Below are 26,312 nucleotides of genomic sequence, written 5' to 3'. Positions count from 1 at the left end.
TCTTACTGCTATAATATGTAGCAATATATCTTGGCACATACATCCACACTTTTCATTGAGAGTTTGTTTATATTGCAAATTTGGAGATGAATTTACAAATCAGACATTGTAGATAGAGTCTTATAAAGGTTAAATGATACAACACTTTCTTGAATTCATAGAACTCAGTTACCTTGAATCGCAATAATGCTTGATGCTGCCTTCTCTTTCTCTCATTTAAAAGAAAATGTATTGAATATAGTATCAAACCCGTAGATATAGATCTCTGTCAAAGTGTAAAAGTAGTAATGGAAGGAAGCTGTAAACAGAAAAAAGATAAGCCCAAATCAAGATGAAGAGTATGGCATTTTAGTCAATTGGAAGACCTGGGATATTACATGGGCTGGAGCGATATCACTGTGGTAGGGCGATTGCCTTGCACGCAGCCAGCACAACCGAGTCGGGTTTGATTCCTCCACCCCTCTCAGAGAGCCCAGCAAACTACCGAGAGTATCTCGCCCAGCTACCCGTGACATATTTAATATGCCAAAACACAGTAACAACAAGTCTCACAATGGAGACGTCACTGGGCCCGCTCGAGGAAATTGATGAACAACGGGAGGAGAGTGACAGTGACAGTGGGATATTACATGTGTCTCTATCATTAGAAGAATCAGTTGAAGAAACAGAAACAGAACTTGGGCACCTGTTTATCTTCCATTTGTGTTCCTCTTTAGTGGCAATTTCAAATTTCCCTCTAGATTATTTTGTTTAAATTAAGGTCAGCATTAAAATTTCTTCTTTGTAGTCTTCAAATTAACAGTGGTATAAAACTTTCCAAAATTATAACAAATTTAATTTCTGTAAATACAGAAGTTGAACTTAACAAGGTATTTTCTTGGGAAGCTTTGAACTATTCCAACGTATTTCTTGTAACTGAAAAATATCGCCTCAACTTGAATCAACTTGAATCAAATGCTATAGATAAAATAGGCATGATATCTATATACCATTCCTATAAAACAGCTCTTCCATTAATATATGTATTTATATCTATGTTTATCATTTAATTTTTTTCTATAATGTCATGTTTAAAAGTATTTTTGTGCTTACTGCTCTAGCAATTTTCATTCATAATGTAATTTTCTCAGTAACTTTAAAACACTGGCAAATGCATACGTTCAAAGGTGAGAGAGTACATTTTTCTACTTCTATATTTTTCAACATAAAGGCAAAGTGAAAACTGACCATATTGAAAATCATATTCTTAAACATAAATATTTGTTTTTCACAGGACAGAACCAAGGTCATAATGTAGCTGCAAACATGACTAATTGCTTTCTGCTGTGCAATGATTACGTTTTTACCAATGCCACCCCTCTCCTAATGTAATTCCTTTTTATTCATCCAGAAAATGACTGATTTCATACGTGTAGGTTTTCTCACTTTGGGGCATTATTCAGTTCAGAACTGCCCCTTATATCTTCCATTTCTCCTCAAAAATCACCACCAAATACCACCCAAACCCTAGCTCTCCTAACTCTCCTTTGTGAGTTTCCCCCCAATTTTCCCTTACTTGAATTTTTCTGCACTTCATACAGTTCTACAAACTGATTCTGTTCGAGCAAAAGAGCATCCCTTTGATATTTTTGGGTAAAATTCAGCTATAATGATATGAGACAAAAAAAAGTCTATAATGGTTAAATATACACAAAAACTCACAGAGATTATGTTGCCTAAATGTCAATAAATTCTTATGCCATGAGGAAGAATATTTGCCTGTTTTGTATAGAAAGGCAAATAGTATTTTTTTTTTTACTGAGAAAGAATATTTTAGTACCATTCAGATTTTAAATGTATGGAAAGTGCTCCTTTGTATATATTTTAAAACCTGAGAAGAATCCCTCTCTTGGCTGCCTTACAGGATTGGTCATGTAAGGTGCTGAGCTGTTTTATAATGATGTTGGGAATATAAGTCAGTGGGAACAGAGAGTACCAAGATGATCAATCATATTGCATTTACTGAGAACACCAGTATTTACATTGTTTATCTTTTTCATTGTTGTTATTTCAGTCCCATGTTTCCATGGCAGAAACAATGATCTGAATGGTACAGATTCTGAGGATTTTACTAGCAACAAATATATCAGACATCATTCACACAAAGTATATATTGTGATGAAAAATAAAATGGGAATTATTTGTTTTAATCAGAAAGAATGAAATTTTTTTAGTGTTAGTTCCCTGGTCAGAATTCTGTGAATGCTTTCTGCTAGAGTCAAAACTTAAAAGATTTGTTACTTTAAGGATATAAAAAAAGACTATAAAAAGATTCATAACCTCAAATTACATTAACTGTACATTAAGGGAGATGCACAAATCCCAAGAAATAATGAAATGTCAGGGTTAGAAACATCCCTTTCCAGGCTTAGTGTTCAATCTTCTATGATCTTGCATAAATTGCTACTGCTGCTCACCTTACTATTAAGAAGTACAATTGATTTGTTTGCAATATTTATTAGTGCATTAGTCATATACATTAGCACCAAACTGGAAACAAATAATACTTCACTTCCTCATGCCTGTGGCAAGCCAATGCAAGCAAAAATATGGGTGCTCATATAAATACAAGTGTGACTCACTCTCCTAATATAGACTTTCTTTGCAAGATTTATCAGGGAAAGTTAAAGAGATAAAGATACTCCACTAATGAATTCTTGGATGAGTTAGAACAACACACATTAGATTATCTTCCCCCCTTTTAAGGTGGCATACATTTGACATATCAATAGATGACCAAAATATCTGATGCTAAGAATTTGATAAAATGCATTAAAATCTGAAGCTACCCTTGTATATTTCAGCTCAAGTTGTTCTCCCAAATTATACAAGATATAATGGCTGGTAGATGTGTGTGTGTGTGTGTGTGTGTGTGTGTGTGTGTGTGTGTGAGAGAGAGAGAGAGAGAGAGAGAGAGAAAGAAAGAGAGAGAGAGAGCCAGACAGACAGACAGACAGAGACAGAGAGAGAGACAGAAAGAGACAGAGAGATGGAGACAGACAGAGAGACAGAGACAGACAGAGACAGAGACAGACAGAGATGCATTTTCTATCAGTTAAGATAATTTTGAAGGTCCAGTGTTTTAAAAGTTGCATTATATATCACTATTACCAACAAAGCTACATCCAGATTGGACTCAAACCAACTCTAAATAACTTACTCCATGAATACCTACTTCAGTTTCCTTCTGGGGTTACTAGCATGTGGAGTTCTTTTGCATTGAGAACTAACCCTGGCTTTGACAAAGGATATTACATTTTATAATTTACTTGATATCATTATAAAATTATGGTAAAGGTAAGGTAAAGGCCCTCCCATTGATCATCGATTTGCTCGAGCGGGCCCAGTAAAGTCTCCATTGGAGACTTTGTTGTTACTGTGTTTGGCATATCGAATACCTCACGGGGAGTTTGCCAGGCTCTGCCGTGCGGGCGAGATACTCTCGGTACTTGCCGGGCTCTCCGAGAGGGGCGGAGGAATCGAACTCGGGTCGGCCATGTTGGCTGCGTGCAAGGCAAACGCCCTACCCGCTGTGCTGCAAAAGACCAGTAGAAATATGGCCTTTTGCAGTCATTCTCTAGACCCTCTCCTCTCCTCTTCTCCCCTCTCTTCCCCTCCTTCCCCCTCTCCTCCTTACCCTTTCTCCTCCCCTCCCCTCCCTTTTCCTCCCTTCTCCTCCCTTCTCCTTTCCTCTCCTCTCTTTTTTCCCTTCCTTCCTTCTTTCCTTCCTTCCTTCCTTCCTTCCTTCCTTCCTTCCTTCCTTCCTTCCTTCCTTCCTTCCTTCTGTTCTGTCTTCATTTCCTTTTTCTGTTTTGAGGTGTTTGGGATACAATTTGCAGTACTTAGGCTTACTCTTCCTCTGTGCTTAGGAGTCACTCTTGGCATGCCATAGGGAACACTTTGCAGTGCTGGAGACCAAAGCACTGCCAACTATGTGAAAGGTGTGCATCCGACCTGTTTTGCTATCTTTCAGGCCCTTCTATCCTCTTTATTGAGCAACTTTTAAAGTAGGTTAGACTTAGTATCTCCCACTTGGATCCTTTTTGGTGGAAATTGGAATAACAGCATGGGACAGTTGACATTTGAATTTTCTCACAATAAGATTTTATACTACAGTCAAAGCTCACTATTTTTCAAAGAGATACATATTTGAAATGTCACCAAAATCTTATCAAATAAGCATAATTTGTCCAAGCATAATTTGGACAAACTGGCAGGCTACCGAATGTAACCTGCCCACATGGCAGAGTCTGGCAAACTCCCCGTGGCGTATCCAATATGCCAAATACCAGTAACAATGATGGGTCTCATTCCCCTAAAGAGCCTTGAATATGACACTTTCTTAAAAATCTCAGGGCTAGGACGAAGGAGACGATACTGGGGCTTGCACGAGGCAATCGACGAATAACAGGATGGTTGTGATCGTGATCGTGAAGCATAATTATCCTATGTAATATATATTATATGCTAAATTAATACAAACTGTATCTGTTATTAGACTTCCTTTTTTGAAATAAATTTTTCTCTTTTTCATCAAATTCTTCTGTCTATTCTCAACCCCATTAGTTTGCTCCAAGTTTAGAGTACTGTATAAATTAAGTGAACTCTATGGTAGTCTTTATTTTGTCTGACAACTTCTACTTCCTTTCCTCAGAAACCAGTCTCCATGTAAGATGTGGCATCCCAAGACCATTATAATATGAAAAGCTTAAGAAAGTTAAAAACACTCTAAAGAAAGATATGTTATGTGGCAAAGGAGGGTTCAGTGAACACTACAGCAAAGAGTGTAATGGTCTAGTAAAGAAATCATCAGAATTTAGTGGAAATCCAGAGCTCAGAACCTAGAAAATGTCAGTGAAAGTCACTGTCCTCTTGTGTGGGTCCTAAGTCTTTTGGAACTTATCTATAAGCATTTGAAAATGGTGCTTATTCTCACCTTAAACTTTATGCACTTCATTATCAGAAGTTTAGTCAATCTCCAAAGAAAACAAAGACTCAGAGAACATAAGAAATCTATCCAAGTCCACATGTACATGTGGTAATTGAGCCAGCATTTGAATTACCTTCTTGTCTGTATATGTCTATGGTTGCAGTCACTACAGAATGGACACATGCAATATACACCTAAAAGGAATGTTCTAAAAATTTATAATGCCAAGTAATAATATGGAGAATTTGTTATCTAAGAAAATAATCTTAGTCTATGGACTATTTCATATCTGTGCATATAAATATTTCTAATTGAAAATTTATTTCTATTCATTAAAACAGGTTGACATAGTTTCAATTTAAGTACATATTAATTTATAATATGCATTTTAAACAAATAGAAGCACATCAGTTAATTTTCTTGAGGTATATTTATCTATAAATGATTTCATTCTAAATTTCCAAATGTCTCTGATATTTCTCATTACATTAAATGAAATTTGTTACCTAGTTAAGTAAAAAAAAAGTCAAATGAAAGATAGGTTTTGATCATTGCTTCTGACTAAAGATCCAGGTAAGATGATTAGAGGAAATTCTGTGAATATGTGAGGGGTTCATTGTCTCAACATATGTGCATACATGTACTTATTCACACAAAAGTTTTGAAATCCACACCCACATATAAACATTACAAACCTATCACTATAACTATCTCACTGCTCTCTGGATCAAGGCTTTATTGGTGCTGACTATGGATTTCTGCGCCACAGGGGAGATTATTGTGCACTCGGAATTTTTTTTTCCTTCAAAATTTCATCTCTTCAGACTTCTCTTTGAGGTTTTAGTTCACATAGAGCTCAGGTGTGCAAACATTCTCTGCTTTCAATTTTCGCATACTTTTTCTTTTTTCCCTCCCTTTTATAACTTCCCTTTCATGGGAACAGTAGAGTAGTGATCCCCCAAATGATTTTAAATGAAAACCTTTGGTCTTTGAATGATTTTAATTTTATCTTGAGGTTTGAGATTCTTTCTTCACTTAATCCCAGATCATGGCCAGATTGGTTCACAAAAACGTTTTCCTAAATAACAACAACATCCCCCCTACCCATCTCCCTCCACCCCAGCAAGGAACTAGCTGTCAAAACAGTAGTGTATTCACCATTTGTTTCTTGTCTCTGACCAATGTAACCTTTGGTGAGGTAACCTAACAAAGCTTTAGTTTCATGAAATAACTATTGAATACCAACAACCTCAAAATGTTGCTGAGTCAATTAAATGGAAGAAGAAAGATTAAAACGAACAAGTGAAGGAAATTTCATAGTGGTCATTTCCTCCCTGCTAATCTCCTGCCACTTTTCCTTGCACCACTTACCCGGCTATTAGAATCAATCTAGGGTTTCTTCATCAATAAATAAATAAATATTACATGTAATAATAAAACCTCCTGTTATTTAAAAAAATCTTCTTTATTAGTTTTCACACGTGTGTGTGTTTCATTTCATATACAATGCAGTCCATTCTTCAGGTAAAAAGACATGAAAATAACAAAATATTTTTCATTCTATTTATATATTGTGTTCCTGAACCACTGGGAAAAGAGTAGTAGACTCAAAGAAGAATATTATGTAATTATAAAGTAGACCCTTTATGCAGAACAATCATGAAGACTATAAAACATTTTTTCTTCCACAAAAATTGTATTTCAAAGTATAAGGAGATGTCTATGAAATGGTTAAAGTTGAAGTGTTATTTGTGGGTTTGATTATGGATTTCACAGAAATTTTTACAGAATATTGTAATTAACATAATTATAATTATAATCAAAATAATTGCCATAGTGGTTCTCTATAAATTTCAGTGAAGTGACAAAATTTTAAAACCTGTAAACTTTTAATTAAACATATGTGGCTTTATAAATATTTTTCATTTGTATATCACTGTACATATTCACAGTAATACACAAATAAAAAAGTCAGTTAATGATGTATAGAAAGAAGAAAGAAAATATGAAAATTGTTAATATTTTAGTATATTACTGACATTCCATAGCACTGCATTCAGAGGAGCAGTGTCAGGACACAAGAGCTGATGAAATACTATAGTAGCTATAGAAACTGTTCGTCCCTTAAATGGAAAAAAATTTTTAGGTTAGAGGTATATTAAAATAGCTCATGATTATCATAAGATTTGTTCAATTTTCACATTTGCAATTTAAAAAGATAACTGGCCATGGAGATAGTTCCTTTGAGAGAAGGACCCAATAGAAGAAGACTTGTGTATGCCATTGAAATAGAAGTTCAAGAGAAAATTGCTTCAAAACATGTAGCACCGCTTTGTAGCACTGTCCTCCCATTCATTGATTTGCTCAAGCGAGCACCAGAAACATCTCCATTGTGAGACTTGTTGTTACTGTTTTTGACATATCAGTTGCGCCACAGGGAGCTTGCCAGGCTCTGCCTGGCGGGTGAGATACTCTTGGTAGCAATTACCAAAAATGAAAATAAGGACTGTGGAAACGGCTGGAGAATGGGGCTCCATCTCAGACTCCAGTGTCCCCAGAAACTCCGGTGGTGGCACAGAAACACAGCCATGGGACCAGACCAGCCACAAGCAAGTGCTTTCCTCATTTAAGATCCCTCCAGCTCCCCAAATTCCTCTTATCTAATGCATCAGCACATGCAACGTGCTCTATTGCCAAGGCAGACTAAGGACAACCCCTCACAGGCTCACAGGGGAAGAGCCAAGGAAACTCAAGGCCACACATACATAAGGAAAGAACACTGCACTTACAGTTCGGCAAATGAAATAATGTTGAAAGAATACTAAGCCTCTCCACTTTCATTATTTCAAAATCAAAACACATCCTATAATTTATAGCTGAACCACACAATAGCAGAGAGGCTAGAGATCTAGTTCAGGGGCATCTTGGATGTGTCAAGCTCAGACTCCAACCCCAAGCAGTCCACGTAACCCATCCACCGGGTAGTGGCGAGGTCCTGAGGCTGCATTGCCCGTCGCCAGGTGAAAGCACTGACCTTTAGGTCAGGCCCAGGATCAGAAGGTGGAGCCTCAGGCCCCGCAGCACACACCCTCACGAATAAATGATGGCAACCAAGCTCCTATAAAATACATCTACATTTGGAGGAGAACAAAGAAAACTGCAGAAAGATATGGATCATGTAATCTCATCCATTCTTAAAAAAAAAAACAGCTTTTTTTTTTTAAGTGATGTTAGTATGTTCTTTCATGCTTAGAGATTCTCAGTGCGGAAATCCAAGAAAGTCACCTCTGAAGAGAAGGAATGAATGGAGCTCGGGGGAACTTTTATTTTCCCCTATACACTTTTCTGCTCGGCTTGAATTCCTTAATATTCAGAATGGAATCCATAAGATGGTTTTATTAAAGGGTAATATTTATATTAAAAAATAGCAATATATGGTACATGGGTTTAGTTCTTGTATGCAGCCAACTCCAAATCAAATCCAGCACCTCAAAACATATTCCCAGGAAAATCTAGCTGTTATTTATTTACGTCAACAATATTTATTGTGTACATGTGGTTATGTGTTTATGCATAGTTATTTAATTTTAAATTGGCATTTAGTCTAAAGTAGTAATTTTCATTTTTAATACAGTTATATTTATGTTATGTATAATATCTTCTACTGAAATTCATAGTTAATAAATTATTATGGACTCCATTAATCACATGTTTCTTATGACTATAATAGTTTGAAATGATAAATCTTATTAACAGTTGCTGAGATACTTAATATATCCATGCCTACTGTGAGAAATTGTAGTATGTTAAGCTATAATAGTCTTAAATTTAAATATGAAGGGTTTGGGAGATTTAAAAATTTTAGCAATTTTGTCCACTGAGCATCATAGGATGCAGCTTTGAATGCTCCTGAGCACTGTTGCATGTGACTCTGATAATACCTGGTACCAGGACATGGAAGCACCACAGCATCCTCATCCCTAGCATCAAATCATCAGCTCTGACTGCTATTAAACATCACTCAGTGTGAATTCTAAACCCCTGAATATTGCTTGAAAGTCCCCCATACAGCAAGAAAAAAAATTAAATGAATAAATATTTAAGTGCAGTTATTTATTGTCATAGCTTTAACATCTGTCATCCATTCATTATAAATTCCTTAATCAACCATTTTATAAAACAAATCTCATCAATCCCTTTCTTTATGCCTATTTATATTTTGCTCAATTTACAGGCAAAAAGTTGGATTTCTCTTTTAATTCTACCACAGATAATAAATTTATTTATATAGATATATGAACTTTTATTAAAATATCTTTACCAGAAGATCAGTCTAAATTTCAATTTTATAATTCAAGCTAAATGCCACATACATTTTGATCTAGCTCTTGCATTTTTGTTTTGTGTCCTTGCATTTGACAGGGATACATCACAATTTCTACCTGTTAGCAAGTTTCTCAGTAACTGTAGTTCCCTGAAAGCTTTGAATGCTAAATTGTCCTTGAGCAACATTTGCTGAATACTTTGATTAAGGATTTCCAAGTGTTTTTGAAGAAAGTGCATACAGTGTTCAGAGTTTTCATTAAGAATTATTCAATGTCACTGTTCAACACTTGGTTTTAGTTGCAAAGTAATTCTTGAAGTTGTGAAGAGGGTTTGATAAAGTAATCTTCAGATGTTTTTCTCCTTAGTCTTCTCCAATTTGTGTTTTTTCCCAGTTATTTTTGTCTTCTGTGATCTCAAATTTTGAAAAAGACTAATAAGTGTTTGTAGATCGCGTCTCAATTTGTGTTTGTCTTTATTTTTTTTTTATATTAGACCTGTGTCTTAGATTTTGCCAAGAAAAACACAGAACTGTAAATGTAATTTGGGGGCACAACACACCATATTAAACAATTTATGACCTTGATATGTCTAGTACCAGTGATGCTGATTTCAATAAGCTGCCAAGGTTCTGACTACTAGTTTTCCCTCATGAAAATGTGGAAGTATAATTTTTGTAAATGAAGATGCTCAGAATGTATACATATGTATTATGGAAATCTACAATTTTCACATGTCGTTTGTTGATCTTTTACATCTATGCGTGGAGTTTCCTTGCAGTAATGATCAACCTAATAGTTATTTTATATATGATTAAATTCTACATGTTATAAATTAAATACTTTTTAAATGGATATCTTCTGTGTTAGAGACGTAGTTCAGAAGTCAAAGCACTTGTCTTATCTATTGTGCTGCTGCCAAAAATATGGTTTGAATTGAGACAGCACTTCAGCACTTGTTATTGCTGATCACTGTGGCCTTGAAGAACCACCAAGTGTGCCCCCATAAAAATTAAAATAAACTATATTTCACATTTCTGTATTGTACACTTATTACTTTATGCAAATATAAACTCCTGAGCATTCATTTTATAATATCTGTTCCAGTGGCATTACTTGCTATATAAATTGAGTTATTTAGGCCTATAGAGTTTTTACTGACTGAAGTCTCTAGTTTTAACAAGATATAGCACTTTCTAGAACATATTTGTGGTTTTGGCACCACAAGATACTCTTACCTTACTTTATATTTATACCACATAAATCCTGAAAGTAATTACATCCCTAGTCACAGTTCGGTTTATTTGAAAATTCTACTTATTTGATACCGACTTGGTCTAGCACTAGTTAAGATTATATATATTGAGTTATCATCATTTCTAAGCCTTTACGTAGGATGAATGAGACCAGTTGTAGTTACTGGTTTTGGCATATCGAATACACAACGGATAGCTTGCCAGGCTCTTCCGTGCGGGCAGAATACTCTCGGTAGCTTGCCAGTCTTTCCAAGAGGGATAGAGGCTTTTGGGGCGACCTCTAATCACCCTTGTAGGTGTTACCATATTTGAACCCTATCAAATATGGTACGATAATTCCAGAAGATGGGTATTTAATGTCTTATGATGTGTTGTGCGGCGAAGCGGCCGCGCGGGTCCAGAAAGCGTCCTGGAGTGTGGCGACGGCTGGGTAGTGGAGGTAGTGTCTATAGTGGAAGTCTGCCAGTGGGGTATTTATCTGGGTAGGGTGGGTCTTCTGTGCGAAATCCGATCCCTGGGTGGTTGATGGAAGCAGACAGGGCAGGGTAGGGTGGGTAGGGAATCTCTTTGATTCCACTGTTCTTCCTGCATTAACATATGCCTCAGAGACCTGGGCCCTATGCAAACAGGATGAGAATGCTATTCAGGTCTCCCAAAGAAGAATAGAAAGAGCTATGCTTGGAATATCACGTTTCACTCAAATGAGAGAAAAAATCCGGAGTTCCGACATTCGTCGATGATCAAGAATCAGGGACGCTGTCTCATTTGTCAAGGTGTCAAAAATCAGTTGGGCTGGTCACGTAATGAGATTTAAAGAGGACCGCTGGACTAGAGCTGTTACTGACTGGATGCCACGGGATGTCAAAAGACCGCGTGGCCGCCCACCTACCAGATGGTCAGACTTCTTCGTGAAGATTATGAACGATTGGTTTGAGGCTCTTCATGTTCCCAGAGCGAACAGATGCCATTGGGCTACACTAGCACTCGACAGGGACAAATGGAGACGTTACTGGCGCCTGCTCGAGCAAATTGAGGACTAACGGGAAGTTAAGTGATTAAGTGATTAAGTGACATAGGATGAAACATATACCTGTGTACATACCTGTATACAGATCACTAAAAACTGAAGGCATCACATAATTCATTTATATAGAGCAAATATGCTTTGTATTATAAAACCCTATAAAAAGTTTGTTCTAATTTCCTAATGTCAATCCTTATAATTTTTTAAAAAGTGACAAGAGTTTTTTTATCTTTAATAAATTTTCTTATTGTATGCGCATATTAAAGTTTTATAATTGTATGAATTACATAAGAAAATGAATTGGCTAACTTTTATATGTTGTATGATTTAATGAATTTACTACATATATACAAATATACAAATTCATACATACACATAATTTTATAGATTTTTAATTTTCTAACACATTTACTGCAAGTATTTTTTACAAAACACTGTTGCTGGAATTTTAAAATAAAGAATTGCTAATCATTCTAAAAGAAAAGATAGTTTGATGAATTTTTAGATTTAAGTTTGTCTATAAGGTTATTTAGAAAATGATTAGAAGCTATTCAATGAGTTTTTCAATTATATATAGGTCATCATTTGAACTATCAGATTGAAATCTACTATTAACATTAAATTTATCACAAGCATAAAAAGAATCACATAGAAAATGCATAACTACTATATATACTTATTTTTTCAGATTTATATTTAAATTAATTCAAGTTGTAGGAATGAAACAATACTGGATAATAATATTGCTACTTGATAAAAGTAAATAATAAGTTGCAACTCATTATTCTGTCTGTTGGCCCATTTTACAAACATTAATCATGGTGAATTATTTTCATATTATCAAATGGGGTGTAAGACATAATGCTGCTGATATGAAGAATGAATTATTTCCCAAGCAGTTCAGTGGCTTATAAATATCTCCCTTCTAATTTTCGAAATCATTGCTATTCATGGCATGAATAGCAGGACATGAACATGAAACAAGAAAAAGAAATTAACATTTAATTCAATTGTTTAATAGAATATTATAAATGCATTACATGCTCAGAATAATGAAACTAGATTATTGAAAATGATGTCAATCCATCCTTCATCTTTTATCCTTCAAGTTTATCTTATCTTTCATGAAGTATTCTACAGTTTGTCTTTAACGATGTCTTCAATTTCAATCCAAATTTTCACAAGGTTAAATTAACCGCTAAAATATCTTTGGAATTATAATTTATTGGATGTGTTTCCTCACATGAATACTAAATATTTTAATGTTGATACTATTCAATAGTGAAAAATCAGAAGAAAGTTTCTTATTACATATGAATAGATTTTGTCTCAAAACATGACAGTCTGTATGAAATTCAAACATAGAAATTGCAACATTCAACAAAATCTGACTTCTCTTTTAGTTTTTTATAAATTTTTTTTTTGTTGATGGTTCTTGGAGAATATTCAGTGCACTCAAGGCTTACTCCTAGCTATATCTCTCAGTGCTCAGGCCTTTTTTTCTGGCTTTGTGTTCAAGGATAACTACTGGCTGTGTTCACAAAAGCATATGCATTGCCAGGATTAAACTGGAGTCAATAGCAAATAAGAAAAATAACTTAATCTTGTACAGTTTTACATGTCCTATCATTTTTTTACATTTATTTATTTATTTTTATTACCAGAGAGTATGTGTGGTGTGACAACATTTCTTTTGAAAAGACATTCTTTTTTACCACTAAAACATATGTAGTCATGTAAGGCAATTTCAACTCAATTTTAAACACAAAGAAAGTGAGGTCTGGACATATAGTAAAAGAGGTCAGGTGTTTGCCTGGCCCTAGACAGAGCCAGATTATACCCCTGGTATTGCCTATGTCTCCTGTGCAACATCAAAAGATCCCTGTGCACAGAAATTGGATAAAGCCTTGAACATCACTGGGTGTTGCCCCAAAACTTTAAAAACAGAAAAAAGAAGCCAAAATTCATCATTTGCTATGGTGAATATGGGATATAAAATAATCTGTGTTCAAGATTTATAATCTGTCACCCCAAAAGTGAAAAGCAATTACAATTTTTTCTACAAAACTTCGATTTCAATATTAAGATCATCTGGACATTAATGGCAGTATTTATCAAGGGTCACTAAATTAACAAATATTTTAATGGAAACCCAGTATTAGAAACTACCGCCTTCCAAAACTGAAATAACTTATTTAATACTATGCAGATTTGATGCCTGCAATTAAAATAATTTTGTTTATATGAAATATCAGTTATTCAAATTGGGCATGTGAAACAACTATTTTATCTGTGTCTAATTTTGGAATGCCCGGAAAGTTCTAATATATTATTTGAGTCCAAATTGGAGTCTGTAATTGATAAATAGTCTCCTCCAATAGTGGAAAGTATTGTGGTAATATCTGTAATTCTGTAATATGCTCAACAAGAACAGTGAAAGCTCATTGGCATATATTTTGAAAGTGAAAGCAGCTTTAATTTGGAAGTTTTGAAGAATAGGATCAGAAGACAAAGGTGTGTGTGTGTGTGTGTGTGTGTGTGTCTTTGTCTATGTCTGTGTGTATGTGTGTGTGTGAGAGAGAGAGAGAAAGAGAGACAGAGACAGAGACAGAGGCAGAGAGAGAGATGAATATTCTCAAAAGAGAAAATAGACTTCTCCAGAATAGAGGAAAGGCCCCGGTACATATCTCAGCATTTGGTATAAATTATGAAAGTAACGTCACAATAGGGAACATGTCAGCTAACATGTGTGCTTGGTCACTGCATGCTCTTGACGGAAACACACGGGCACAGGCAGCACATGGGTTTGTGAAGCACATGAGCACACTTCCTTTGTTCAAGTTCGCTTTTTCAGTGTTTCTCCCCAAGTTCTTCATGTGGAGTTTTCTGCTAAGACAGAGTCTCCTTGCTAGCATGATTGCCAAGGTTTAGAATTGGGAGCAGTTGAAGAACTTCGATAATCCTTCCCTGATCTTTGTTCCTGCTGGAAGCATCTCTCACAGGAATGTCTATACATTTCTGGATCTGTGCTGAAGCCACATAAAGGTCTTTTCACGCCTTAGCCTCTTTGTCCACAAGATGAGTTTTAGGCAGCCTTGGGTCTAGTTGTTTTTACTATTTCCCAAGAACTCATTGCCACTGGAGTCCTTCCCTATGTACCTGCCTGCCTGCTTCATCTCCATCCCACCCCCAAGAACTTTCATCACCTTAAATCTTTCAGGGGAAAATGGATGAAGTTCTCTTTTCTGGAGCTTCTTCATGCTGGCAAAAGGACTGTAGGCCATCCCTGCATAGGGGAGAAACCTCATGCTACTTCAGCTTTAATGTGGCCCAGGCAAGGATTCATTGGGTTTCAGAGTTTTCAGTCTGAAAGTCTGAAAAAAGAGAACATGATTATAAGTGGAGGAGCTTCTGAACTTTTCTCTGTCCTTCGGAAGGCAGAGTGGTTTGTGCTTTGCTCTCTGAGATAGTTAGACAGAAGCTGAAAAAACATTAACCAAAGCAACAGAGTTCTATACCTATTCTTATGATTATAAGAACAATCTTAAAACCTCGAGTTTGGTTGATAGAAAAGGATTTACTGTGTCCAGGTTCTCAAAGAGACATGGAAACACCAGGTTATTCAATTACAGTAAAGCTGGTAATCGAGATATTAAAAAAGAAAAAAGAAAACGATTTCTTATGATATGAAGATTTATGAGCTTCTGAAGAGCTGACCACTCTGTTCGTTGTCTAGAAACCAACCAGGGCAACTCTAATATACAATGTAAATACATACCAAGGTAGAGACATACACTTTTCTTTTACATACTAATGGGCCCCTCTGAAATGGATTAGGCCCTTTTTCTGTTGGCTGCTTATCAAGAATTACAGGAGCAGTTTTAGATAAAGAAATGTTATACTTAGCTGTTCAAGATCACGATCATCCTGTTGTTTGTCGATTGCCTCGAGCAGGCACCAGTAACTTCTTCTTCTTAGCCCTGAGATTTTAAAAGAGCCACATTCAATGCTCTTTCAGGGCTATGAGAATGAGACCTGTCATTGTTACTGGTATTTGGCATATTGAGAATGACACGGGAAGTTTGCCAGACTCTGCCTTGCGGGCAGGATACTTTTGGTAGCCTGCCGGGTTCTCCAAAGTGAAAACAAGATAATAAGATGTTTTAATTATATAAGATATTAAGCTTCTGGGAGCTGGGTTTTACAGTCTCCGGGTCTTGGCCATTGATGGGATCACCTGGCGCTGGTGGCAGCTGGTGTGTGTAATGCCTACCTACTGGAAGATGGGGGATCTGGATGGAGAAGGCCCAGTCCCAATCTGAGCAGACTTGACGATCTCAGCCCCAGGACCCGCATGCCTGGGTTCCTTTGCTGGTTCCTTCATGCATGAGGCTTGTCTGGACGTGTGGAGAATGGTTTTGGCATGGCTGTGGCTGGTTCTGGAGGTCTTTGGCTATGGGGCTCTGCTCGGGTCAGGGAGGGAAACTCAACCCATCCCCCTCCAAGGTACCCTGGTGAGGACAGCCAGTCACGGGGGCAGGAGACTCTGGGCCGTGGGCCTGCTGTGTCCACCCTCGCCCCAAGGCTGCAGTCCCTCAACTCCTCCTTCTCCAGCCTGTGTCCTCCTACCGCACCCCTGTGAAGGAGTTCCACGCTGACCCACCCCGCCTTCTCGCATCACTCTGCCGCTGCCGCTGCTTATGGACCCAGCGGCTTCAGGAGCCCTCTGTATCCCTTCCCGCAGACAGTGAACAACTACACGCACCCCTTGCTCTGCCATGACCACTTGGGCAAACCCCTGCTCTGGAGCCCGTTCTTTCAAAGGCCTCTGCGTAAAAGGAAAGGAGGACAGGTGCAGTTCTCCAATGACCAGACCACCAAGCTGGAGAAAAAGTTTGAGACCCAGAAATACCTCTCACCGCCCAAGAGGAAACGTCTGGCCAAGATGCTGCAACTTAGTGAGAGACAGGTCAAAACCTGGTTTCAGAATCCACGCACAAAGTGGAGAAGACTTAAATAGGAGAACCCACAGAGCAATAAAAAAGAACTTGAAAGTTTAGACGATCCCTGCAACCAGAGGCAAGACCTGTCCAGTGAACAGAGTCAAGGTGCTTTGGATAGCTCGCAGTGTGCTCCCTCCCCGGCCTCCCAGGAAGATCTTGAGTCTGAGATTTCTGAGGATTCTGACCAGGAAGTGGACATTAAAGGGGATAAAGGCTATTTTAATGCAGGGTGATGACCCCTGACATTAGAATCTTCAGGAAACTGGACATGGGAATAACGTATGCTATAGAAAAGCTCCATGATGAGCCAAAAAAACCTAAACTTAGCTGTTAAATGAGGAATATTCCCTAGTTTTTCCCAAATGGAAGCTTTAAATCCTCTATTACTTCAGAGAGGCATAGGTTAACTTGTTCTTTGTCAAAAGCGCCTCACTGATTGGTGTGTATGGAACTAACATACACACATATGTATGTTAGTATACTAACATATCTTTCCTGGAAAGATAATCCCAACTAGTAATTCCATTAAGTTTAATAGTCATGGGCATGATCAGTATAACTTGGTAAGTTTCCTTTCACTTAGGCACCAGTTGTTCTGAAGGGAATGCGTCTTCCAAGATTTTAGTAACTACCAAGCCAAATTTTTCAACTACAAGGATGAAGGGTGTTTGGAGGTAATTCTTTTTTTGGGTGAGGCAAATCAGCATTCACATATCCCAATTTTAGGCATACTTTATTTAAATAGGTGTAGTATTACATAATAAATAGCTCATGATAATTGACGTATTTTAGAATATACATTAGTTCTTCCTGTTTGCATAAAAATATATATGCATATTGAGGAAACACGAATGATAGTTAAGTATGATGACATAATATTTTAACAGTGTATCAGTATGAGAATTTAATAGTTGTCAGTTCATATTCTAGGTTTTAAAAATTTGTCAATAAATTTTCAATTTTCTGAGTATAATTGTTGAATACAGACCAAAAAAAAAAAACAAAGTGTAAAGTTAAAAGTCATTAAATCATCGTTAGTAACATAATCATAGAAAACAAAAAAAAAACAAAAGATATGATTGGCAACAACATATAAAATTTACTAGCACTTACTCTATAATGGGCACAAAAACAAATGTTGCAAATTCATAATTTTTAAAAAATTATCTGAAATAAATTGTTTGAACAATATTATTTCATGAGTACTCCATTTTCTCTAGTGGCATATATAGACCAAGTGCTAAAATCAGAATTGTATTCTGGTATGTGACATCCAGATCTAGACATTTCCACAATATGCATAGAATTAAACAGTTTATATTTAGTTTAGACATAGTGAGTGATTCTGATGTACAGTTCAGAAAATAAATCCATATACAATAAATATATGAAAGACAGTGTTTTTGGAACTTTGCTTTTTTGTTTGTTTTTGAGTCACACCTAGCTGTGCTCAGGTCTTACTCTTGCGTCTATGCTCAATGATCCCTCCTGTAGGAGCTGGGGACCATATGAGGAGTTGGGGTACAGCGTGGACAAGGCAAATGTTGTACCTCTAGCCTCTAAATATTAGTGATTTTTCACTGCTTGTCACCACAGAGAAGTTAAAATTACTTGGTGCAGTTACACACTATTGCTCAACTTTAACTTATCAAAAGTTCCTTTTGGATGTTCATGTGATTCTCAGACAATTTATCCTTTGTGGCACGTATAATCTATTACTGGAAGTATTGAACTTTTTGATAGAGACGGACTTTCAGCCCTGGGTTGAGAGAGGGGAAATCCATGCAGTAACCTTGTCATCATGATCATTATCACTTGTCATTCCGTTGTTCATTGATTTGCTCGAGCTGGTGCCAGTCACGTCTCCATTTGTCCCTATTGCATGCTAGCATAGCCCAGTGGTGTTTTGGGGGCTCTTTCAGGGTCAGGGGAATGAGGCCTATTAATGATACTGTTTTTGGCATATCGAATACGCCACAGGTAGCTTGCCAGGCTCTGCCATGCGGGTGAGATACTCTCGGTAGCTTGCTGGGCTCTCCGAGAGGGACGGACGCTTTTGGGGCGGCCTCTAATTGCTTTTATAGGTGTTCCCAGACTACTGAAAGCAAACTTTTTGTTGACTGGCATTTGTGGCTCATGCTCCAGGAAATACGGTGTCACTCTCTTCCAGGAGCTTTGTTTTATAGTCTCTGGATCTTGGCCATTGATGAGATTACATGGGCCTGGGGCAGTTTGTGGGTGTGATTGCCAAGCTACTGGAAAACTGGGGGTCTGGGTGAAAGAGGCCCAGCCCTGATCTGAGCAGGCTTGGAGATCTCAGTCATGGATCCCGCATACCTGGGTTTCTCTGCCGATTCTTTCATGGGTGAGGCTCATCAGAGCATGTGGAGATGCTTGAACATGGCTGTGGCTGGTTTCTGGAGGTTTTCAGCTTGCCGGGGCTCTGCTTGGGGTGGGGAGGGAGACTCAATGCGCTCCCCTCTTAGGGGCCCTGGTGAAGAGAGACTGGCCTGGGGGCAGGAGAATCTGTGTCGCTCTCTTCCAGGATTATATTTATATTTTATATTAGTAAACTTGATCTTAGTCAAAAGGCTGAGAGTGATAGCACAGCAGTAGGGCATTTGCCTTGCAAGCCGGGGGCCTGGCTGAGCCAGGTTCGATTTCTTTTGCCCCTCTCGGAGAGTCCAGCAAGCTACCGAGAGTATCTTGCCTGCACTGCAAAGCCTGGCAAGCTATCTGTGACATATTGGATATGCCAAACACAGTAACAACAAGTCTCACAATGGAGATGTTACTGGACCCATTCGAGCAAATAGTTGATCTGCGGGATGACAGTGCAGTGCTATTAGTAAACTACTGACTTAATATCCATTCTAAAACTGTAAAATTGCATGAGCACCCAGAACAGAGGGACAGTCTAAAACTCTTATGTCATATCCCACCAAATATAATGAACAAAATCACTAAATCAAAATTTTCTAGTAAAATTGATTTAGACAAAACACAACTGAATCTCTAATCTACAGGTCTCATATATTTGTTAATATAGTTACTCACATTTTTATGCTTTTTTTTTAAAACCTGAAGGAAAATATTTTCTATTGAAAGAAATTCACGTAGTGTAATGTAAAACTAGAGAAAGAGAGAGGGAACATAGGCATCTTTATTGTGGGAAAAGCAGAGAAAATATTTGGGAAGGTCATATAAAATTTGTTCAAGTTTTCTTGACCTGGGATTGTCTGAAAACTTGCATTACTCATAAGACTAATCAATTCAGATGCTACTATAATTCGGGGTGATTCTACAGTTGACTTTTATAAATCACTTATATTATTTAATCTAAGTGAAAAATAAACATTTAAGCCTTTGATTTAAAGTTATTTCATAACAAATTATTTCCATATGTCCATTCTTTCCTCATATTTTAAATACTTATATTTTAATTCTCCATTAAAACACTGGTTGGCAAGTGATGCCAAAAAAGGGACGTTGTGAAAATATACTAACAAGGTTATATAATTTTGTTTTAAAAGGAGAATATATAATTCATGTAGCATATTGTTTCTGATTCAGTGTTGTTGAATAAATATTTTCTGGACATTTTTGTGTACTGATAAAAACATATTGATCAGTTCAATAAATTAATTTTCTTTTTATTTAAACCTTAGTTTATTTTGAACTTATTCTATTGATATACAATGGCTATTTATGTCTTCAAACTCACAAGTATATTATCTTTATCTCTACTTTCTGTCAAGTGAATTGAGTAAAAATATATATTAAAATATTTTGATGGATGATCTTGAAACGACAGTGAAAAAATAAGACACCATCACTCTCTCCACAGGTATTTATATAAATTAATTGGTCCACAAATTGTCAAACAATACCTGAAGAAATTTCACACATTTAATTAAAAGCAAAGAAGAAGTGAGAGATAATGTGAAACTCCCATTTATAATTCTAAGTATAATATGGTATTGAGATGGACCTTGAAAACTAAGAGTATATGCTCAATAATTAACACTACATTATATACACTAATTCAGGAAATTACTAGTGGAGAAGAAACAATTTTTTTAATTGTGTAGATAATTTTACAAAAAAAGTAAGAATTGTGCAAAGCATTACTTGCTTTCAACTGTTAATATGTCTAGCTGTAGTTGATTACTACTATTTATGTATAACAAAGAATAGGTATAAAAGTATACATATAAATCAAAGAAGAAAACATCACTCCATCATTTTTTATGTGACTTAAAATAATACAGCAAGACAATGTTTAATTGCATTAATTAATTAATTAATTTTGGGGTTTGGGGACGCACATGCCAATGCACAGGGGTGTACAATTTTCTCTATTTTCAGAAATAACAGTACTGGCAGTACTCAGGGGACCATGTGGGATGCAGGGATTGAAACTGGGTGCAACGAAAGTGCTCTATGCACTATCCTATCACTCTAGCCCCAGACAATGTTTACTTTTAATAATTATTAAATCACAATATCAGTTATACTCAAAATGGAAAATTTAAAATTAGAACGGTTCTCCTCAATTTATTTACTAATTCTAGTTCAGTCATTTCTAAACAAACATACAGACTCCACACGCATAAATGAATAAATAGCACTGTAGCACTGTCCTCCCATTGTTCATCGATTTGCTTGAGGGGGCATCAAGAGCATCTCCATTGTGAGACTTGTTTTTACTGTTTTTGGCATATTGAACACACACGGGGAGCTTGCCAGGCTCTACCATGTGGGCAGGATACTCTCGGTAGCTTGCTGGGTTCTCAGAAAGGGACAGAGGAATCAAACCTGGGTTGGCAGTATGCAAGGCAAACACGCAACCCACTGTGCTATAATTAAAATAAAATAGAGGGTATATTCTAAACTGGAAATATTCTCCACCATTTTTTCCTTAAGCGTTCTCACGTAATTTACAAAATTGATTATAAATAATATATATAATGCTAATAAAATAACTTTTAAAAACATTTTCTTGATCGTATATTCACATTTTATTTGAGAAGCTAGAAAAATTGACCCATATTTTGTCCCTCTTTTCTTGCTCCCTTCCTTCCTTCCTCCCTTCCTTCTTCCTTCTTTCATTTCTCCCTTCCTTCCTTGCTCCCTTCCTTCCTTGCTCCCTTCCTTCCTTCCTCTCTTCCTTCCTTCCTCCCTTCCTTCCATCCTTCCTTCCTTTTATCTGTGCATCATCTAAAACACTATATCATATTAGCTTACATTATGTATATAAACCTATATGAACATAAAAGTAATTATATATTAAACTGCTTGCATTCGTCTCTGTTCCCTTTCCTATAAACTTATATTCTTTTCAACTTATCTACTATAGTGTCGTACCACTAATATTAAGGTTTGATTTCTACCTGTCTTGTCTCCAAATCAAATGGTGGATTTAAATAGTTTAAACTATGGCATAAACAGAATACTTGTAACCTAAGGAGAAAGTACTTTGAAATTAAAGAAAAAGAAACATCATTGATTTGATGACTTAATCTGTAAAGAATAAAACCAATTAAGCTGATTATTTTCGCCTTACCATCTCCTCCCAATATAAGATATTGTTATTGTTGCTATAAAATAAATCACTTTATCACTTGATCACTTGACATCTCCTTACTCATCGATTTGCTCTATTGGGCATGGTACTCCAGGTTTATTTATAATATGAATAAACTTTCACAAAATATCTTAAAAATATCTTGAAAAAATAAAGTACACTCTTCTTGCTATGCATATGAGGTCAGACATTCTAAGAAAATGTAGAGTCCAATTTGAAATGTATCCTCAAAAATTTCTATTATGCTGAATTAAAATGCAGTTAGATCTTTGTATTTCATATAAAAAATTCTTTATCCTGTTTTTATCTTGCATACATCTAAGTACTTTCCTGATGATAAATGCTACAATAACCAAAAATACTGTCTAAACCAATTATTTAACAACAACATCTTATTCTACAGTAACTTATGATATTTTATTTCACATGTTTATGTCTTTGATCACTTGATAGCTTGATATCCCGTTACTCATTGATTTGCTCAAGTGGGCACCAGTAACCTCTCCATTTGTCCCTGTCACATGCTAGTGTAGCCCAATGGCATCTGCTAGTTCCAGGAACACGAAGAGCTGCAAATCATTCATTCAGGGTCTTTATGAAGAAGTCTGACCATCTCAGAGGTGGGCGGGCATGCATTCTTTAGACATCTCGTGGAATCCAGTCAGTAACAGCTCTAGTCTAGCGGTCATCTTCAAATCGCATTACGTGTCCAGCCCATCTGATTTTCACCATTTACCAAGGCATTGAAAATGTATGCCTTTACAGATATTAAATGTCACAAATAAACTATTACTGTAATTTATATTTGTGCTTTGTGATTAAGATTTATATTACTTTCCCTGTTATCTTAAACTGTCTTGAAAAGTGAAAACAACAAAATATTTATGGATATACATGAACATGTTACTAAACATTTTATAAAGAAGCTTATTATTTGATTATCGTCAATATGTTATAATTATTTCTCAATGTTTTACAGCTTTGTAAATCCATAGTACCAGTAACATTTTCACCTGTTATAATTAAACAATTTTGTAGATCAGTGAATGTAATAGGATGGGAAAGATGTGTAATTTGCAAATAAATGATATGAATTCAAGTTAAAGGTATTTATGATTATATACTATATAATATAATTATATTATATTGCATTACATTATTTATATTATTATATTATTAAACATGATTAAATATTATTAAATATTTTATAATTCATTGTTTATGTAATTATATTATAATATATCAATATATTAAAATATTACTTTATAATTATATTATGATATAATATATTTATATAATTGTATACTATATTATTTACTTATATAATTCGCTATTTATTTTTCCATTCTTTAGCAACTCTCAATGTAAAATTTATAAAATTATAATACTATATTAGTAGTAGGTTTATCATTTTTAGGAGTATTTGGACTTTAGATATCAATGAAAATAAGTATACATAAGTATAAATGTTTTATTTGTTTTGGGACTATATCTTTAAATAACTTTAAAATATAAACATTTAGAGTCATATGAAAAAACTGTGTATTTTACATAATTCATTAATGTTATTTTCCCAGTTGAATCAGGTGCTTAAACTAATTTAATAGGTAAAGGTAAAGGTAAAGGTAAAGGTAAAGGTAAAGGCCCTCCCGTTGATCGTCGATTTGCTCGAGCGGGCCCAGTAACATCTCCATTGGAGACTTTGTTGTTACTGTGTCTGGCATATCCAATACTCTCGGTAGCTTGCCAGGGTCTCTGAGAGGGGCGGAGGAATCGAACTCGGGTCGGCCATGTTGGCCGCTTATAAGGCGAACGCCCTACCGCTGTGCTATCACTCCAGCTAATTTAATAATTTCCATTATTGTTTTAATTTGTCTAATAAAGACTTTATTAAGCATCTTTAATTGATTCAAGCATTTTAATCTACACTGCAACAATTTTATTTGGGAAAATTAGATGTAATAAAGGCATAAAGATTAAAATAAAATAGCAATTTAAAATTAACCTATAGGCTGGTGAAATAGTAAATGTTTAACATGCTTGCCTTGCCTGTGATCCACACACTTTAATCCTCAAATCCTGATACCACATAAAGTTCACCAAATACTAAGGATTTGACCCCTGAGCACTGAATCAGGAGTAAGTCAGAGCACTTCCTGTGTCGCCCAAAACTCCTTCAAAATAAATAGCACTGTAGTACTGTAGCTCTGTCGTCTCATTGTTCATAGATTTGCTCAAATGGGCACCAGTAAAGTCTACATTGTGAGACTACAGTTGTTACTGTGTTTGGCACATCGAATTTCCCATGGATAGCTTGCCAGACTCTGTCATGTGGGCAGGATACACTCGGTAGCTTGCCGGGCTTTCAGAGAGGGGAGGAGGAATTGAACCCAGGTTGGCCACATGCAAGGCAAATGTCCTACCCCCTATGCTATCGCTCTGGCCCATGGAAGTGTGACTGAATTATAATCTGTAGCAGCACTGTAGCACTGTCTTCCCATTGTTCATTGATTTGCCCGAGTGAGCACCAGTAACGTCTCCATTGTGAGACTTGTTACTGTTTTTGGCATGTTGAATATCTCATAGGGAGCTTGCCTGGCTCTGCTCTGTGGGTGGGATACTTTTGGTAGCTTGCTGGGCTCTCTGAGAGGGATGGTGGAATTGAACCGTGTCGGACACGTGCAAGGCAAATGCCCAACCTGCTGTGCTATTGCTCCGGCCCCCCAAAATAAGTAATAAAAATAAACTTATGAAAATGTGATTAAAACTCTCAACCCAAAAGGTGTAGAAGGATTTTACCATTTACCTCAGTTGAGATAATACACACACAAATAACTGTTAACATAGTATTTGTTGGCAGACATTGGTAGTCTTTCCTCTAACATCAAGCATAATGTAAGTATGTCTGCTAACATATTTCAGTATAATATTGAAAGTCTAGCCACAGCTCTAAGTAAAAAAAAAAGTATTCAAATTTGAAAAACATAAGTAGAAGCATCACTCTTTGCAAATCATTTTTTTTTATCATACATAGACAATCCTAAAGAGAATACTAGAAAATAAATCTTTAGAAGCAATTAACCTACACCGCAAAGTTACAGGCTATAAAGTAAATTTAGAAAAATCAGAAAATCAGTCACATTTGTAATAAATGTCAAAAAATATAATAATATGTCTAGGAATTAAATTAGAAAAAGAAGAAAGAATAATGAGATGCAAAAAAGTGACATTAATAGGAATATAAGAAGCATAAAAAAGTAGAAAAATGCTCGTCTTGTAACATTGAAGAATAAATAATATTAAATGACTGTCCTCACTGTGCAAATCCTATCATTATCCCAATGGCATTATTTGCATGTAAGCTATGGACACAAAATTACCAATTAAAAAATTATAGACATTTATAATGATTGTAGTTTTATTTACAATAGCCAAAATCTGAAAACAATACAAGGGCTTCAAAACCAAAGAGTAGAAAAGATAAATGCATAATATATTCACAGTGAAATGTTACACAACTAAATTAAAATGTAAAATATTTTACTTTGCTACAACTTGAATGGTATTAGAGGATACCACTTAAGCTAAATAAGCCAGAAGGAAAAAGATAAATATCTGATAACTGCAAACAGAGATGGGATACAAAGTTTCTAAGAAAGGCAAAAGAGTGCAAGCACTTTATTCTCTCAACAGAACTGCATATACCAATTGAGAATTTAGTGACAGGTAAAAGGCAAAGGCCCTCCCGTTGATCGTCGATTTGCTCGAGCGGGCCCAGTAACATCTCCATTGGAGACTTTGTTGTTACTGTGTCTGGCATATCAAATACTCTCGGTAGCTTGCTGGGCTCTCCGAGAGGGGCGGAGGAATCAAACTCGGGTCGGCCATGTTGGCCGCTTATAAGGCAAACGCCCTACTGCTGTGCTATTGCTCCAGCCCGGTGCTTGATTTGCAAGTAGCCAACCTCTTTTCTACCCCACAATGAATTTTCCCAGTGCACCTCCAGGAGTATTACACCTCCCTTATCACATTTCTTAGGTGTCTAAGGTTATAAATATTGTTAATATATGTAATTCAATGGCTCTAATTATTGTCTTGTTGAGTAACACTAAGTTAGTCAACAATTTAAACATTCCAATATTTTACAATAT

The 26,312-nt window shown here is 36.1% G+C and overlaps 1 pseudogene; it reads left to right on the top strand.

The window, feature by feature from the left end:
- The window catches only part of LOC130020599 (hematopoietically-expressed homeobox protein HHEX-like), a 169,171-nt pseudogene extending 152,364 nt beyond the window's left edge, over positions 1-16,807 (top strand).
- Positions 16,808-26,312: the final 9,505 nt, after the last annotated feature.

This window comes from Sorex fumeus, unplaced genomic scaffold (assembly GCF_029834395.1).
Source record: "Sorex fumeus unplaced genomic scaffold, SorFum_2.1 ptg000013l, whole genome shotgun sequence".
Taxonomy (NCBI): Eukaryota; Metazoa; Chordata; class Mammalia; order Eulipotyphla; family Soricidae; genus Sorex; species Sorex fumeus.
This window is presented reverse-complemented; position numbering and strand designations above follow the sequence as displayed.